Source organism: Sarcophilus harrisii, chromosome 1 (assembly GCF_902635505.1).
Source record: "Sarcophilus harrisii chromosome 1, mSarHar1.11, whole genome shotgun sequence".
NCBI classification, from domain to species: domain Eukaryota; kingdom Metazoa; phylum Chordata; class Mammalia; order Dasyuromorphia; family Dasyuridae; genus Sarcophilus; species Sarcophilus harrisii.
Genome location: NC_045426.1, coordinates 695,674,088 through 695,693,307, shown reverse-complemented (window position 1 = coordinate 695,693,307; position 19,220 = coordinate 695,674,088). Strand labels below are relative to the sequence as shown.

The 19,220-nt window shown below is 38.0% G+C and overlaps 1 protein-coding gene across 4 annotated transcripts in view; it reads left to right on the top strand.

Annotated features, from left to right (window-relative positions):
* KSR2 (kinase suppressor of ras 2) overlaps positions 1-19,220 on the top strand; it is a 559,738-nt gene that overhangs the window by 214,431 nt on the left and 326,087 nt on the right. The gene's annotated exons all lie outside the window — the stretch shown is intronic.

Sequence of the window (19,220 nt, the reverse complement as noted above, 5' to 3'; positions counted from 1 at the left end):
GCATTGAAACAACCACAAAACTGAATTGTAGCCAAGTTATATGTTTCCTCAAAGATCACACAGGCAGGGAATATCAGAATCAGAATCCACACCCAGGCTGCCCTGATTCCGAATCCTGTGTCTTTCCACTGTGTCTTCTTCCTCTCCAAGTCTTCTGTCTCTAAGATCTTCACACTTTCCATGATGCCATATTGCCTCCATGAGCAATAGTCTAGCATTGCTCTAGTTAATGGCTCACTAAGAGGACACGTTTCCTAGGATCGCTTCTTTCCAGGGTTGCCAGAAAGCTCGGTAAGACCCTAACCAGATATAGAGCTATACTTATGTTTGTTCCAGTGAAGTCTTGGGGACATCGTGGGTAGAGAGAGGGTAAAGCAGCAGAAGCCATAATCTGGGGAGATATAGAACTTCTCCTGCTCAGTGGGATCCCTTCTTATATTGCAGAAGAAATCAATGAGTGCTAGAACTAAAAGGCCTCTCTGAGTGCATCTAGTTCATCAGTCATGTCTAACTGTGACCCTATTTGGAGTTTTCTTGGCAAATATACTGGAATGGTTTGTCATTTCTTTCTTCTAATCATTTGACAGATGAGGAAACTGAGGCAAATAGGATTAAATGACTTGACCAGGGTCACACAGCTGATAAGTGTCTGAGGTCAGATCTAAACTCAGGAAGATGAGTCTGACTCCAGGTCCAGCATCCTATCCATTACAGCACCCACCTAGCTGCTCTGGGCATCCAATAAATACTTAAAAGTTAAAACACTATATCTACTCTCACATTGTTTCTCACAACACTCCTGAGACATATGTGCTATTGATGACATTATGATGGTGATAACTAGCTTTGATTCATTAATTGCATTTATTATATATATACATATATATAATAAATGGATTTATTAATGATGGCAAAGAACTTTACAAATATTCATTTGATTCAACCCACTGAGATTACGTCCATTTTACAGATGAGGTAAGCGAGGCTGAGAAGGGCTAAGTGATTTGCCTGGAGTTGCACAGCTAATCAGTATCTGAGGTGGGTTTTGAATTCTGAGTTTCCAGACTCCCAGTCCACTGTGTCATCTTGTCTCATAGCAAACAGAAAGGAGTTCTTGGGGGTGAAGGGAAGGGCTGGAATGGCTTCCCAAAGGAAGGAGCACTTGGCATAAACTTAGAAGGAAACTACAGATTATAAGGGTCAAAGATGAGCCTCTGCAAGGGCACAGTCAGTCAACAAGCGTTTATTAAACTCTTACCATGTGATAAGTAGTTTAGGATACCAGGAAAGACAGAAGCAAGATCTCTGCCCCCAAGGAGCTTACATTTTATTGGGAGAAGTAACATGTCAAAAACCCCTATATATACAAAACACATACAGAGTAGATAGAAGGTAATCTTAAAGGAAAGATCCAAGGGGATATGGAAGACATGGCAAGAAAATGGAATGCTGGGTATGAGAATCAGCACATGGGGAATAATGCATAAAAAGGCTGAAGGATAGGCTGAAGTCAGGTGGGGGAGGGCTTTAAACACCCACAAAAGAGTTTGCATTTTATCACAGAGACAATAGGGAGCCCCAGGAGATGTTAGAATAGAGAAGTAACAGATAGCGATGTGCTATGGAATATCACCTCAATGTCTGTGTGGAAGATGGATGGGAAAGGGCAAAGATGGGAAGAAGGGAGACCCATTACCACGCTGTTGCAGTTAAAGGTCGATGTTAGAGGTGGTGGGGTTCTAAACTAGGGGGATGGCCACTTGGGTGAGGAGAGTGGCAAAAGAAACAACATAACTTGGCGACGCATTGTATTTGGGAAAGGAGAGAAGGGATGAGCAAGTGCTTTGAAATTGTAGAGAAAGTAAAAAGTTTGTTTAGCTTTCAACTTTTAGGACCACTTATCATTTTCCTTTTAAAAATCAAAAACTCATACATTTTCATGCTCTTGGTAGAAGAATCCAGACTAATAACCTGACATGACTCTTCCCTTGATTTTTTTCCAATTTTATTTTAACTAAATTTGAATGTGAAAGGACAAAGAGATGAGAAACCACCAAGACTTTGGGTAAGGCATTCTCGAAAATGGTTTTCCTTTCTCTTTGCCCCTTATCAGAGACTGTCCAAAGAAATCCCTGTCTGCCTTAAAGGGCCTTTCATCAATCACTCCCCAGACCTTTCATTTTTTCTATGTCTGACCCCCCTCCCTTCTCTCCCTTCCTATTCTGAGACTTGAAATGAAATGATTTTTTAAGAAACTGATGACAAGATAGCAAGGTCGACAATTAATAACCCTGGTGTCTCCTGGTAATACACCTTGCCCATGCGAAATGAAAAATCACCTTTTAATTCAGACTTTATTAAAAAGAAAAAGGATCAAAAGGGGGGAGACGGGGTGGACTGAGTTACCGGAGCTAAACACTTCTGAAGCTTCCAAAGAGAGGTAGCGAGTCACTTCCCTATTAATTTAACAGTCCATACTTTTGGTAATTAAATTTCCTCTATTTCACATCACTCCCCCACTCAGTCTGTTCTTCAGAACTTGCCTTGTTGGAGTGATGAGTAAGGAAGACCAGTTGAACCTGGAAGACGCAGCTGTTTCTGCTTCCTTTCACTTGAAATTTAAGAACTTTGAGACATGAAGCCCCTAGGGACGTCCTAGTTGAAAGTCATAACTAGGGAGGAGCAGTCAGAGCTTACTCCCATCTCTCTCAGGAAATTGATGGAATATAGACAATACAGGTAGAGGAAACTAAAGTTAGCTTCTAGTTACTAAGAAAAATTAGAATTAATCAAAATAGGAAAATAGCCTGTGGAAACATATCCCAGGTAAACTAAGATTATAGATTAGTACCCAGAAGGGACCTTAGAAGATAGTTATGATGAAATCATTGGATCATAAAATCAAGATCTGACCTTTGAGAATATCCAGTCCAACCCCTCTCATATAAAAGAGGAATATGAGACTCAAAAGAAAGTGAGATGAAGTGCTTAGGGTCACACAGGTCATCATCATCAGAGGTAGGATTTGAATCCAGGACTCCTGATTCCTTAGGCAAGTCTAAAGCCTTCATTTGTCAGATAAAGAAACTGAGGCTCAAAGATATTAAGCATCTTGTCCAAGATCACACAAATAGTACATGGCTGAGCTCAGATTCAAACTCAGGGACACCAATGCCAATTTAGCTCTTTCCCCTTCTGTAATGGGCAGTATAATTCCCACCCTGCTCCTGCTCTGCTCTCCTTGGTAATAACTCTAGCAGGAATTTGGAAATGTCTTTGGGTCTGGACTACCCTACTGTTCTAGGGTGTTTGTCTCATAGCAGGGCTGCCCCCTCTGCCACCCCCATCTGGTAGAATCTTGTACTGGGAAGTCTGAGAAATTTTTCTGAATCTTCCCTCCCTTCTAAAGCAAAAGAAAATCTGAATGTCCTAAACAATTGACTGGTGGGCAATTTTTCATAATTCTTTCCAGAACTATTTCCTTCCTTCCTTCCTTCCTTCCTTCCCTCCCTCCTTCCTTCCTTCTTTCTTTCCTTCCTTCCCTCCTTCCTTCCCTTCTTCCTTTCCTTCCTTCCCTCCTTTCTTCCTTTCCTCCTTCCTCTTTCCTTTCCTCCTCCCTCCCTCCCTCCCTCCCTATCTCCCTCCTTCCTTCCTTCCTTCTTTCCTTCTTTCCTTCCCTGCAAAAAATTACAGAAGTCTCCAATTTTCAAGGTCCTTTGCAACTCACTCTCTATGATCTTATGATACGCATACCAAAAAAGAAGTCATCTCTACCTTCAAGGAGCTCACATTTTCATCTGGCACTCTTGCTCTCTATTTTCTATTCCAGATAGTCTACACAAGTTGTCCTCTGTGCACATCTGGTAATTTCCCATCTGCTTCCTTGCTTTCTGTAAACGAAATATCTTTGCCTCTCCTCTCTCCCTCCCCAATGTACTGTGAGGGGTCCCTTTGAAGCAGTCAGTGACACAGAAGGCAGAACACTGAATCTAGAATCAGGATGACCTAAGTTCAGATGTGGCCTCAGATATTTCCTAGCTGTGCAACTCTGGGCAACTCACTTTAACTTCTGCCTGCTTCCATTTCTGCACCTGTAAAAAAAGACATCATAACGGCATTGATCTCCCAGAATTGTTGTGAGAATCAAAAGATAAAGTGTTTGTTTAAAAAAAAAAAAAAGGATTTAGCACATAGTAGGTGCAACGCAAAACTTCATACTGATCTTAGTGGGTCTAAATTTGGGGACTGTGGAAAAACAACAAATGAGAATTTCAGTGTTGTAGTGAAAAGCTTTTTATTATTAAAGCAGTAAAAAAGATATATGAGGTTGAGTTTATGTGTCCAACATCAGGGATGAGCCCCCACCCGTGTCGTCCTTACCAAGAGGACCAGCTGTATGGGGAGCTTCCTACATCAAGGCTTTGATCTAAGTAGAAGCCCCACTGAGATAGACCGAGATGAGAACAGTGCTTTTTATGTAGAATGCAGCTTTTTGTTGGAAACCAGCTCAAATATTGGTCTTGAACAACAGATGTCACCCAGTGGTTTGTCATTTGGTTCTTATAGACTAGCTAAAGGCAAATAAAGAGATTGTAGTGGATAGGTTCAGGCAGAGGTCACTTCATATCTGAATTGGATTCTGAAATGGAGACTTTTTGTATCACCCATTTTTCTATAAATTAAGTCTTTTTTCCCACAATTCCCTATTTGCTCCATACCACTTTTCTTTAAAAACATAGATTACTCATATGACATCTTCAACATGAAACCTTCTTTGAATCCTTCCATGTAGAAGTGATTGTTCCTTCGTTGTTCCTCAACTCTGGGAGATGGAATGATTATTAATCCCATTTTACAGATGAGGCAATTGAGGCTGAGGCTAAGTGAGATACCCAGGATCATCCATTTTAGTCACATCCAGCTCTTCATGATCCCATGGACCATAGCATCCTTCTATCATTCATTATCCCCAAGTCTCTCCAAGTTCATGTTCATTGTTTCCATGACAATATCTATCCATCTCATTCTCCTTTTTCTTTTGCCTTCAATCGTTCCCAATGAATTGGCAAAGATACTGGAGTCGAGCTCGATTTACAGGTGGGAAAACTGAAGCAAATAGGGTTAAGTGACTTGTCTAGAGTCACACAGATAGTAAGTGTCTGAGGAAGGAAACAGATTTGAACTCAGGAAGACTCATTTTCTTGATTGCAGGCATAATGTTCTCTTTACTGCTTTTCTTAGCTGATTCACTGTGCTTTTTAAAGCATTCTGTATTGGCATGAGTTTAATTGACTATATTAATCTTCTACAGCAAGGATTTCCTTTATGAGACCTTTATGAGTTATGGAACAGGTGGTCATCCAGCTTGGACTTGAATACTGCCAGTGGTGGGGAACTCACTAAAATCATGTGGTAGCCTATAATATTTCTATGCAATGATTATTGTTAGAAGGCTTGTCTTTATATTGAGGCTTAGTGAGAAGAACAAAAAAGCATTAAACTGAGTACCAGGAGCTGTGTGACATCTTGTGACTCGGTTGTGTGTGCTCGGTTGACAACTTGTGACCTTCATAAAGTTGTTTCTCACAGGGCCTCAGTTTCCTTCTCTGTAAATCCAGGAGAATAGATTTAATGGCTTATAATGCCCTTCCCAGCCCTTACCTCTCCTGTTCTAAGTTCCCTCCCAGCTCTAACAACCCCTGTCCTAAGCTCCCTCCCATCTCTGACATCCTCTATTCTAAGCTCCCTCCCAGCTCTGACATCCCCTGTTCTAAGCTCCCTCCCAACTCTAATAACCCCTGTTCTATGCTCCCTCCCAGCTCTAACAATCCCTGTTCTAAGCTCCCTCCCAGCTCTGACATCCCCTGTTCTAAGACACTTCTCAGCTCTGACAATCTGGGTTCTAACATCTCTTTCTTCAGAAAATACTTTGATCTTATGAATCAAAAAAATGTTACCATGAATTGCTTAATATCTGCCCTTCCCCATAACTGCTGCCTGACCAATATTGTGAACAGTTCAAGGGTTGCTGCCATACTTACTCCCCTCTCTCTCCCTATCACCCTTCCCTCCACAAACATGTACATTTCTTAAGGCTCCATTTGTCTTTGCACCGAAGTTCTTCCCCCAGCCTCATAAGGTGTTTCATGAATGCTTTTTGGCTTAAATTCATTTGAGAGCTCAGTGTGGTGGGGATTTACAACCAGCTTAATATCGTCATTATTTGTCTTCTTGCTCTCTCTTTTCCTCTCCCAAGATGCGGGGAATGTGCTGGGAGTCAGGTTGGTTTGTAAATTATAGACCGTAGCACTCTCTGCTTGGTGGGCAATAAATAAAGCTTCCTCATCCCTTGGATGCTTTTTTTTTTAAAGCAAGAGATCAGGTTTTTATGTGATCTTTTCCCCAAGTAAGTGACCATCTTTCTCATCACTGAGCTATCTGTCCTTGCTTCAGATCTACTGTTGCAGGAGGAAGGGGAATAAAGTTTCTGCAGCTCAGTGGCTGGCTTGGCCATTATCTCTCTTTCTTAGTCCAAAAGGATTTGTGCCAGCAAATTAATGTGCATTTATTAAGCACCTACTGTATATCAAGCACTATGCTAAGGACTGGATATACAAAGAAAGATAAAGGCAGCCTCTAGTTTTAAAGGCTTCTCAGACTAATGGGAGAGATTACATACAAAACACTATGCAAGAACAAAATAGAAGATAAGATGGAGATCAATGAAAAGCAGGTGTTAGATAGTTAGAGAGAGGGGAGGATACAAGGAGTAGCTTGACAGTAACAATAATGAGAGGGCAGCTAGGTGGCACAGTGGACAGATTACTGACCCTAAAGTCGGAGGAGCTATGTTCAAATCTTGCCACAGACACTTAGTAGTTATTAGCTGTGTGACCGTGGGCAAGTCACCTAACACAAATTGCTTTGCCAAGGGCAGGGGGAAAAAAGAATCATGAGAGCTGTTCTATAGTAGAATGGGAAGCTCAGGAATCTAGTAGGTTTTTCCTTGTTGGGCTTTTTATGCAGCATAAGGGGGTCCTTTTCATGCATATTTTAGACAAAATTCTTTCTCAGGTCCATTACCACTCTGAAAGTTTGAAAAGAACAGTGGAATCTTTATTGTCTAATGGATTTTTCATGATTCAAGATCAAGTGATGCTATTGTCCCCTAGAAAACATATTTCTGTCTGAAGAGTGAACCTGGATTTCCCTGGGATAAAGAAAACATTGCTTCTCCTTGCTGATGTGTGTGATGAGGCTGAGTTTTAGAAACTCTGGGACATTGTGGCCACTGTGGCCCAGAGCCACCTGCTGCAATATTGGACAGTTAAGGATGATCCCAATTCCTCAAGCATCTGTGAATCAGGAAGATCCTAAATCTTTTTTTACTTTTAAATATATTATAATAATTAAAAAATATCAACCATATTTCTGCCTATTATTTCTTATAGCATACTAATGTTCCATTACGATCACACATGATAACTTAGTTAGCTATCTCAACCATTAGGCACCTACTTTGTTTCCAGTTTTCTGTTGCCACAAAAATTACATATAGAAAAAATATAAATATTTTGGTAATGTGGTGTTTTTGTTAAAGACCATCCAAAGTTATACGTCTAACAGTAGAAACTCTAGGTCCAAAGATATGGAAATCTTAGTCATTATATTAAAATAATTCCAAATTATTTTCAGAATGCGTTTACCAATTTACAGCTTCACCAGCCATGTATTAATGTCTTTCCCTAATCCTTTCAGTGTTTATTATTCTTGTTTTTTGTCATCTTCATCTTTTTACTGTTTGGGAAATGACATCACTGGGTTGTTTTGATTTGCATTTCTCTCATTACTAATGATTCGGATAATTCTTTCATATGCTTATTAATAGTTTGAAGTTCTTCTTTTGAGAACTATTTGTTCTTATCTTCCTATCTCTTGGGGGAATGACTTTGTTATATGCTTCTTTTAGTTATCTATTGTGACTATCAAATCCTCATTAGAGATATTTAATAATAAGATTTTTTCCCAGTTAATGGCTTCTTTTAATTTTAGGTATGCTATTTTTGTTGGTTCAAAAGCCTTTCAATTTCATGTACTCTAAATGATCTACTTTGTCTTAAATTCATTTCTATGAGTTGTTTAGTTAATAAGTCATCCCTTTGCTGTAACTATGAATTATCTGCCAGACCGCTTCTTGGTTTTCTCAGCAGTTTATCACATAGCGAGCTTTTTTCTTATGTAATTTATGTTTTCATATTTACAAAACATTGAATTATTTTGTTCAGTTACTTCTGAGTCTTCCTTTTCTTCTTGAACTTTCTAATAATTTGTCTTCATTAACAGATTTTCAGACATTGAGACTTGGGTCTGAACACATATTCCAATGGTTAGTATCCTGTTACCCCATCTTTCATTCTCCTCATCCTAACTGGCCAATTGAATGCCAGTTATATCTCTATAAACCCAGCTGTCAACCTTTACATTTCTATCCACCTCAACCTTCACTGATAGTGTTGCCCTGCCCCTTCCAATGTGCCCTCTGGAACTCCTGCTCTTTTACTAACTCTTTTTCATCTTAGACCTCTTTAATTCTTCATCATTCTGTCCTCTGGGATAATATTCCATGGGTGACATTGAACCTCTGGATGTCCTTTACAACAAATCTTCTTTTCTTTCTCCAGTCCTCAGCTGAAGACTTTACCTTCTATTTCATCCAAAAATTGAAATTATTAACTACAAGCTCACTTTTCCCTTTCCCCTCATCTCATTCTCCTTCACATCATCTTCTAGTTATCCTCCTTTATTCCATTCTCTGAAAGAGACCCTTCACCTTGCCAAAGCCAGTTCCTCTTCTTAATTCCATTCCCTCCCTGCTCTCACATATAGCACCTAATATAACTTTCTTTTCCTTCAATTTCTATCTACTGTTTTTTCCCTCTTGCCAACAAACATGTTTTAGTTTCCTAATCTTAAAAAAACTTTTAAGTCCTAGTATCACCTCTAAGTGTTATTATATATCTTTAACCATTCCTTTTTATCTAATATTGAAAAATTCTCAGTGCTTCCATTCTAGCTTTTCTTACTTATTCTTTAACTCATTGCAACTTGGCTTTTGTTTTTAAAGTTCAACTGAATTCTCTCCAATGTTATGAATGACTTCCTAATTACCAAGTTTAATGAACTTTTCTTAAGCTTCACCCATCTTGCCTTCTCTACAGCTTTTTATACTATTTTCTCTTGGATACTCTCTCTCCTTGGGTTTTGTAACTCTGCTTAATTCTCCTTCTACCTCTCCAAACATTTCTTCTCAGTCCCTTTGGTTGGGTCTTCACATATATCATGATCACAAGATCCATTTCCTTTGCTTGTCATTTATTTTAACCCCCCAAAGAAATAATTTGAAAATGATTAGCTATATGGGGATATAGTCATAGCAATAACAACATAATAAGAATAACTCACATTAATACAATGCTACAGCATCATAAATATATTACTCATAACACATTGCTATTCTCATTCTATATATGAAGAAAACTGGAGGGATTTTCAGTTTGAAGTGATCTGTCCATGGTCACACAGCTAATCACAATCTAAGAATCTAAGGATAAATAGTTAGGGAGCCTCTATATAGTGCTTTAAGGTTTGCAAAATAGCTAACAAATATCTCATCTTATTCTTAGAACAACCTTGCAAAGTAGGTGATATTATTATCATCCTTGTTTTACAGATTTGGAAACTGAGGTAGATAGAGTTTATATGACTTCGGAGGTCATACTTGAGCCCTGATGTTTCTGATTCAAGCTTAATGCTCTTATCCATTGTGCAATCAGTGGTTTCTTAAGATAAAGACATAGTGAAGATCATTTTGAAGCTATGAAGAACATCAAATATTGAATTTAGGAGAACTTGGAAAGTAAACTTAAAGAGGATAGTTGAACTGAAGGAGGGAAAGGGCTCAACTTGAAGAGAGACTCAGTTCTAAGGAAGAAAAAGATTAAGGAATAGCACCTAAATAGAGAGAAAGGGGAGTAAAGAGTTAATGAAGCAAAAGGGCAAATAAAACAAATTATCAAATGAACCAATTGGAAAAGTAAATTGCTTAGCAAACCAAACTGGCAAAACAAATAAGAGTTAAATGAGAACTGGAAAAGAAAGTAGCATATGGCTTGTAGGCAATGGTGAGGACAAAGCAAATTAATTGGGAACCACAGTTGTAAAATTATTAAAGAGGTGTTTAAGAGGTGAGGTATAAGTAGTTTACATGTAATTCAAAAACAATCTCAATTGGTATGGATACCAGAGAGAAATAATTTCTTTAAAAATACTTCATTTTAACATTAAAAAAAATTTTTTTGAATTCTATTACTCTTTCCAACAATGAGATGACTGATGCCATTTCTAATGATCTTGTGACAAAGAGAGTTATCTACACCCAGAGAGGGAACTGTGAGAACATAACATTTTCATTCTTTTTATTGTTGTTCTCTTGCATTTTGTTTTCTTACTCATTTCCTTTCCTTTTTGATCTGATTTTTCTTGTGCAGCAAGAGAATTGTATAAATATGTTTACACCCATATATTTCAACATGTTTAACATATATTGGATTGCTTGCCATCTAGGGGAGGGAATGGGAGAAAGGAGGGGAAAACTCTGAAAGGGTAAGTGTTGAAAAATTATCAATGCATAGGTTTGGAAAATAAAAAGCTTTAAAAATAAAATAAAATTTTGAGTTTCAAATTCTCTCCATTTCTGAAATCTCTCCTCCACTCATTGTGGAGAGCAAGCAGTATGATATCAATTATGCACATGAAGTCAGGCAAAATATATTTCCTCATTGGCCATGTAATACACACATAAAAAACAAGAAAAATGAAATAAAAAATATGTGTCAATCCTCCTTCAGCGTTCATCAGTTCTCTCTTCAGAGGTGAATAGTATTTTTCTTCATGAGTCCTTTGGAATTGCCTTTTATCATTGTATTGATCAGAGTATCTAAGTCACAGTTAATCATCATTACAATATTGTCATTAGTGGGAAAAATCTGGTCTTGGTTCTGCTCACTTCACTTTGCATCAGTTCACATAAGTCTTTCTAGGTTTTTCCAAAACTATTCCCTTCCACATCATTTCTTACAACACAAGAGTATTCAGTCATCACAATCAGAGACAATAATTTGTTCAGCCATTCCCCAGGAGAAGTGATTTGTATTGAGTGTACTATATTTGCATGTCTGCCATTGTCAAGTCATTGCCATTTATGGCCCAAGTATTGCCTTTTCTTCCCTCATAGAAGAAGGAAATTAGTGGGTCTGGGTTCAAATCTCAAATGTGTCAATACCTATGGGCTACCTTAATCATTAATTAATAGATATTAATTACTTATTAATACTTTGGACCTTTCTAGACTCCACTTTACTCAACTATAAATTGATGGATAGGCTAGATGATCTCTGAAGTTCCAGCTGTAAATCTATGATGGTTTATTGGATGTTCTCTAGTCATTCTATCTCCCATTCCCTTTCTTTGCTTGGGCTGTCCTTTATATCTGGGATGTATTTATTCTCTTTTCATCTATCTCACAAAATATCTAGCTTTCCTTCAAGGTTCAACTCAGGTTCCCTCCCATATACTTTCCCTTCTGAAAACTGTTTTTTGTTCATTTGATTTATACTTTGTACTTCTATTTGTGTGCAAATTATCTTCCCTCTCTTTGGGGGCAGGAACTGTTTCATTCTGGTGTGTGTGTATATGTTTGTGTATTCCCATTGCTTAGCACAGTACTTTACACACCGTAGGCTCTTAATAAATGTTTATTGACTTGAATAACAATCTCTACAATTACCAACAAATACGAATCAAGCCTCAAAGAAAACCTTATGATTAGAATTGTTTACATTGTTAGAAAAGAAGATTCTCTAATCTAACCCAAAAAATAGGAATGGATTTCTTTGTTCCCTTCTGATCTCCCTTCCCGCTGGGGACTTAAAAAGATTTTTTTTTTTGTTTTATGTCATACAAAGCAAAGTTTATGCTATTCTAATTCTGTTTCTCTACTGTGTATCACCTCACATGAATCTTTGCCTGCTGCTTTATGGTCTTCCCATTTGTCATTTGAATGGTGAGATAATGGCTCATCTGTATGAGCAATTGTCAAGGGAACTAGGCATATTTTAGCCCAGAGAAAAGAATTGTGTGTGTGTGTGTGTGTGTGTGTGTGTGTGTGTGTGTGTCGGGGAAGTGAGACGGGTGTTGTATTTTAGCTGTCTTCAAATATTTGAATGACTGTTATAGAAAAAAAGGGTTTCTGTTTGCTCTGTGTGGCCCCAACAGGGAGAACTTTGAATTGCAAAGGGGTCAATTGAGGATTTGATGTCAGGAAAAAATTCTTGATGATGAGAATTGTCAAAACTTAGAACAATCCTCAATTTCCCATCTCAGTGCCTTTGCACTGGCTGCTCCCCTCCCCCCATTCCTGGAATACTCCTCCTCACCTCCGACTCTTCATTGTGACTCTCTTTTTGTTTTTTTTCTCTTTTTTATGTATAAACATATTTATACAAGTCTCTTGTTGCACAAGAAAAATCAGATCAAAAGGAAAGTAAATGAGTGAGAAAACAAAATGCAAAGTGAACAAAAAGAGTGGGAATGTTATGTTGTGATCCACGTTCAGTTCCCACAGCCCTCTCTCTGGGTGTAGATGGCTTTTCTCATCACAAGATCATTGGAACTGGTATAAGTCATCTCATTGTTGGAAAGAGTCTCGTTCATCAGAATTGATCATCCCATAATCTTGCTGTTGCCGTGTACAATGATCTCCTGGTTCTGCTCATTTCACTTACCTGGCTGTCTTTATGACTCAGATCTCAGCTCCTGCCTCCTGGTCCCCTCCTCTACTCTGGTATTAATTTCCATCTGCTCTGAATAATTTTTAATGTACCTGGTTATTTACATGTTGTCTCTTCCATTATAATGTGACCTCCTTGAGAACTACTGCCTTTTTACCATTTTTTGTATCTTCAGAGCTTAGCACAGTTCCTGGCACATAGTCAATACTTAATATGTCCTCAGTGATTGATTGGTTGTCAGGATTTGTTTAAAAAAGATGCTTGTTCAAATAGACCCTGAAGCTTTCTTTATGATCATGTGTAAGTAACTTGACCTTTCTATGCTCCATGGAGGTTGCTAGGACGTAATTATTTACTCATAAAGGGATGTAGAAAGAAGGAGTTCTCATAGCAAGAATTACTTAATGAAGTCAAGGCCCCTTGTGTATGATTTTTGTATATTTAAGGTATTATTCCAGGTGAGGAAATAAAGTGTTTTATTATTTAAACGAATGTATCAATCAATGTTTATTAAATACTTACTCGGTACCAGGTACTATGCCAAATGCTTAGGAACAAACAGAAAAGAAAAATAGTTCCTGCCTTTGCCTTTGAGGAGTTTACATTCTTACCTAGGAGACAAAAGAGAGAATGAGAATGACAGAGGAGAGAAAAGGAGAGTCAGACAGAGAGAAAGAGAGAGACAGACAGATAGACAGAGACAAAGAGTGAGAGAGAGACAGAGACACACTGGGAGAAAGAGACAGAGAGACATATACACACACAGAGAGACAGAGAGACATAGAGACAGAGACAGAGAGAAAGAGAGACAGAGACAGAAAGACACACAGAGACAGAGAGATATAGACACACAGAGACAAAGACAGATAGAGAGGCAGAAACAGAGAGAGAAAAAAGAAGAGACAGAGAAAGAAAGAGAGACAGAGATAGAAAGATATCCAGAGATGGAGACATATAGACACACACACACACACACACACACACACACACACACAGAGAGAGAGAGAGAGAGAGGCAGAGACAGAAGAGGAAAAAGAGAGAGAGAGAGAGAGAGAGAGAGAGAGAGAGAGAGAGAGAGAGAGAGAAGATACTCACAGAGTGAATAAATAGCTAACCTTAGAAGGGAAGGCAGTTAGCAGCTGGAAGATGTAAGAAAGGTCTCTTGCAAAAGGTAGTGCTTAGGCTAAGTTCTGAAGAAATTCTAAGAGGGAAAGAAGTGGGAGACTATTCCAGATATGGGGGAAAGACAGTGAAAAGGCAGGGAGAAGAGAGACAGAGCACTGTATGTGAATAAAATGGGAAGTAGGCTTTTGTCTCTGAAGCACAGAGTGGGGAGTGGGGGAAATAATGCATAAGAAGACTGCAAAGTTAGCAAGGCCTTTGAATGACAAACAACGGTAAATAGATGCCACAAAATGGAATAAAGTACAGCATCCACAAAGAGTGAATATGATATTAGGTGAGGTGCAAGAAAGAAATCTTTGGAACATGAATGGAAAGTTGAAAAATCCTGTCTCTTCTGCTTTAGGGGAAAAAAAGGCCCGAGAGATAAAGAAGAATTACAAAAATCTAAAAGCCATGGGATGCAACTTGCTCCTGGGTTAAATAGAGAGCTGAGATCCTCCATCCAGAGCTTAAAAGGAAACCAGCCGAATCCCTTGATTTTTCATAGGAGGAAACAGATCCAAGGGATCAAATGGCTTGTCCAAAATCTTACAGGTAGTAAATATGAGAGCTGGCATTTGAATTTAGAGCTATAACTCCAAATTCAATGCTCTTGCCACTGAACAAATATGGACCCTACTAAGACAAGAGCTACAGTTTGGTTAGCATAGGAAACTCCCTTCTCTAATGAAAATTGGCATCCGCTCTGTAACCTATAGTCTTAGAGAATGGCTGAGGGAATGGAGAGTTGGCTTACTTGGGGTCCTACTTGAAGCAGGAAGTGATAAAGCACTCCAGGATCTTTGCTAAGAAAACCTCAAAGAAATCATGAAGAGTTGGACGTATCTGAAAAACAACACAATGAGAAGATCCCACAGTCTATAGTGCTTTAGAATCAGCACTTGAAATCCAGATTTTCCCAACTCATAAGCTAGATTTCTATTCACTATGTTATTCTGCCTATGAATGGAGTGGTATCTTATTGATTCTCACCTCAAATATCCAGTTCAACAAACATTTATTCAGCACTTACTATCTACAAGGCCTGAGAAATTTCTTAAAATCAAGAAAATGTTGCTTTCATTAGAAATTGTAGTGGTAAAGTCATGGAAAAGGGGGACAGAATTGGGACTTGTCTCAAATAAAAAAAAATGATATACTTCCCATTCTCAAGAAGTTCATATTCTACTGTGAGTGGGAGATAATGGGAGTAAGATGGTGCCATTGGCAGAGAAAAGCCAGAAATAAATGAATTGTTGGACAGCTCCACCTCCACAGAACCACAGACTGATAGCTGAAAGGGGTCTCAGTAGTCATTCTATACACTCCATGTGGGAAAGGAATCTCCAAAATGGCACCTCCAACAAGTAGTCATCCAGTATTTCCTTGAAAACCATGAATGAGGGAAGCCTTTCTGTTGGGTCAGGGCCCAAGGTGTACACTCAAAACTGCATATTTAGCTGATTATCTGTTGCTCATTATTTGTTTTCTATAAAACCCTCATCCTAACTTAGCAGTCTTTCTACAAAAACTCTTACTTATCTCCTTCCCTAAATTATGACCTTCCTTATCTTTTATAATTTACAATTTAGCCTGCTAAGTCCCAGATTTTCAGTTTATAAAGCCCTCCTGAACTAGTTCTAATTTGCTAGACTTTCTTTAGAGACTAGCTGATCGGCTCCAGCATAAATAAACTCTTTTGTGACTTTAAAAGAATCCTTTTGAATTCTTTCAAATTACGATCCAAGACTCTCACACATTTCACTTCCTTCTCCCCAAATGGTCCATTCCACTCTGGGAGATAGCTCCTCATTAAGAAGTTGCTATTCATACGGAGCTGAGATCTGTTTATTTGTAACTTCCACCCATAGTTCTTACTGTATCCCTGAAACCAAAGAGACCAAATTCAATCCCTCTACTAGATAATAGCTTTGCAAATACTTGCACACAGTTACCTGTCCTCCTGTCCCCTGAGTACACAAATAAGTATAATATGAGGTAATGCACAATAGGGACCAAGAAGAAATGCAGACAAAATGTTCCAGGAAAATTTGGACAGAAAGAAAACTGAAAAAAAGAGTCTGTATCTTTTGATAAATAACAGGCTCAGCAGAGCCCCAAAGCCAAGGATATGCTAGATCAGGTTTTCATACTTGGCTATTCCTGTGTCCTTGTTATTTCAGGGGTATGTGTATTTGTATGTACACACTTATATATGTAGCAACATGCATGAGTATGTATGTGTGTGCCTGGTACTGAGAGCATCTCTGGGGTTTTGATTTGCTACTAGTTCTTTTTTGCACAATTATGGTGGTTGTTCAGTTTATTAAGTTCACTAAGATTATGGGGTCTTTATAGATTCAGATTCAATAGGAATTACAAATTCAGGATGGGGAAAGGTTTGACTATGTTTACAAACTGGTCTAGAGTTTTTATTTGGACAAAAAATTCAGTATGAATCAATAATCAGTAATCAATGATGATGATGATAAAGCTGTCATTTATGTAGCACCTACTATGTGCCAGACACTGTGCTAAGTGCTTTCTGAATATCTCATTTGATTTTCACAATGACCCAGAAGATGGGAGCTATAAGTATCCCAATTTTTCAACTGAGGAAACTGAGACAAATAGAAAAGAAGTGACTTGCCATGGGTCACACAGTTGGGAAGTGTCTAAGGCTGGATTTGAAATCAGATCTTTTTGACTCCAGGTTCACTGTGCCACCCTTGTGTGACCTCTTAACAATGTGATGTGGGAACATCAAAAGCTAATGCTATCTTAGGTGGAATTAAAGAGGCAAAGGATGTTGGATTAATCCTTATGTTCAGTCAAACTGCCTCTGAATTATGAGGGTCTGCTCTGGCTCTTTTGGAAGAACATCGATCTAACTGCCAAGCAGAGGGCAGACAAGGCAATCATGTAGTCTCCTAAAAGTCTGTCTTTTTAACATACTGTCATTTTTATTTTTATTATTTACAAAATTTATTTTTTTATTTACAAAACATATGCATGGATAATTTTTCAACATTGACCCTTGCAAAACCTTCTATTCCAACTTTTCCCCTCCTTCCCCCCACCCCCTCCTCTAGATGGCAGGTAATCCAATACATGTTAAATATATTAAAGTATAAAACATACTATCTTATTATAAAGTTGATAATTCTTGCAGCAACTTGAAAAACTTTACATAGCTCCTCGCTAATATTTATAGATGCAAGTAATTGGCTGTGAAGCGTATGACATATTCAAATGTCATGAATTCTTTTTGACCCGCATATTGTTCTGACAGCCATTAAGCTGTCAGAAGAGAGTTTAATATAGCTCTCCCACGTGATACCGCTTTAATTAAAAATTCACCAATGGCAATGGAAATTTATCTTACTGTAACAGTGCCATCAATAAGTTTGCTAAATAACAAATTGGCAATAAATATTGTCTAACATCAGTTTCTACACTGTCCCGTACATATGTAATTAAATGAGCATCTTCAACCACATCTGTTGCTTCATCTCCTTGCAATGCAAAAGAGAAAGATTTTAGTTTCTCAATTAATTGCCTGCAAAGGTCTTTAGACATATGGGCAATTATCTTTCCTGCAATATTATCTGTAAGTGGAACCATCCAAAGCTATTTTGCATATGATTCACCAAACATCATTTTCACCGTCTCTGTAGCTGCAGGGAGCACTCTTTCTCTTCTTGATTGTAGATTTTTTTCCCCTTTACATTTTGTAATTCTGTAAGAAACCTCATAAGATGCAAATGATATTTTTGATGTCACAGACATAGTTCTTGAAAAAGTTTGTTTTGGCATTTAATTATGTCTGGAAAAAATTATTGTCTTGCTAACATATTCTGCATGCAGACTTTCAAGATGTCATTTCAATTTGTTACATCTCATGCTATCTGCATCTGAAAGTTTTTTTGGGGTGGTGGTGAGGCAATTAGGGTTAAGTGACCTGTCCAGGGTCACACATCTAGTAAGTGTCAAGTGTCTGTTAGATTTAAACTTAGGTCCTCCTGATTCTAGAGCTGGTGTTCTGTCCATTAGGCTGACCATCCCCCCCTCCCCTCTGCCCTTTTTAGGTTTTACTTTGATAGTGGAGATGGGAAGCCCTGGAGTACCAAGCCAAGAGGCAGGAGTGGAGAACAAAACAATGTCCTTTTTTCCCACCAATAATAGTACTTGTAAAATTCAGTGATAAACTTAATGGATCATATAACATGGATTTGTTTTTCTTTTTTTTCTTTCTTTCTTTCTTTCTTTTTTTTTCTTTTTTTTTGCTTTGCATGTCTATATTTTGAGCATTTGAGCCATCTTTATTTTCTCTGTTTATCTTAATTTCATCTCTTCCAGTGGATTTTCTCATCAAATCCATTGTGTATTTATCCATCAGGAAGAAATGTAATTTCATTTTTAAAATTAGCCTAAAATTTAAGACAATTAAGACAATTAATTTGCAAATTTTTTAGAAGTGTTCTCGAATTATTTCATTTTTAAAAAATAAATTACAGTTTTGGGGGACATACTTTTTATGTTGTACTTATCAAAATGATTGGCTTTAAAAATATGACAAATACTTTGGACTTCTGACTTCCATACAAAGTCTCTCTAATTCTGAATGTATACACTTCAAATATAGCAATAGGGTAATGACACAACTCATTTGGTGGCAAGCCTCTTTGAGGAGAGCACACGATAATGGCCAAAATTTTTTGATATTTTCAAACTAAACTTGCATACTATTAGTTAGTGAAAACAAAAGTTAGAATCAATAAAAAACCAGACTAATCTGTCGAGAAATTATTTAATGCACAGGGGCAAAGGAGGTCAATTTTTTTAATGAATGAATTTACAGAATATATTAAGCACATAATTATGTGCAAAGCATTGTGCTAAGCATGAAGATACAGAGAAAACTAATATGGTTCCTATTCTCAAGGTGCTTACACTCTAATGGAAGTAGAAAATACTGGGGCACCATAGTACACACAGCACTAGACTTGGAGTCAGGAAGATTCATTTGTCTGAGTTCAAATTTTACTTCAGATGCTTACTGTGTGAGGGCAGGTCTCTTATTAAAGTTGGGAGTCAATGGGAGTAGAGTAAATGCAAGAGTTTGTGATCACTATTTTCAAGAACTTGAAGCCCTGGGACCAGCTAGACGGCATAGTGGGTAAAGTACCAGGCCTGAAGTCAGGAGGA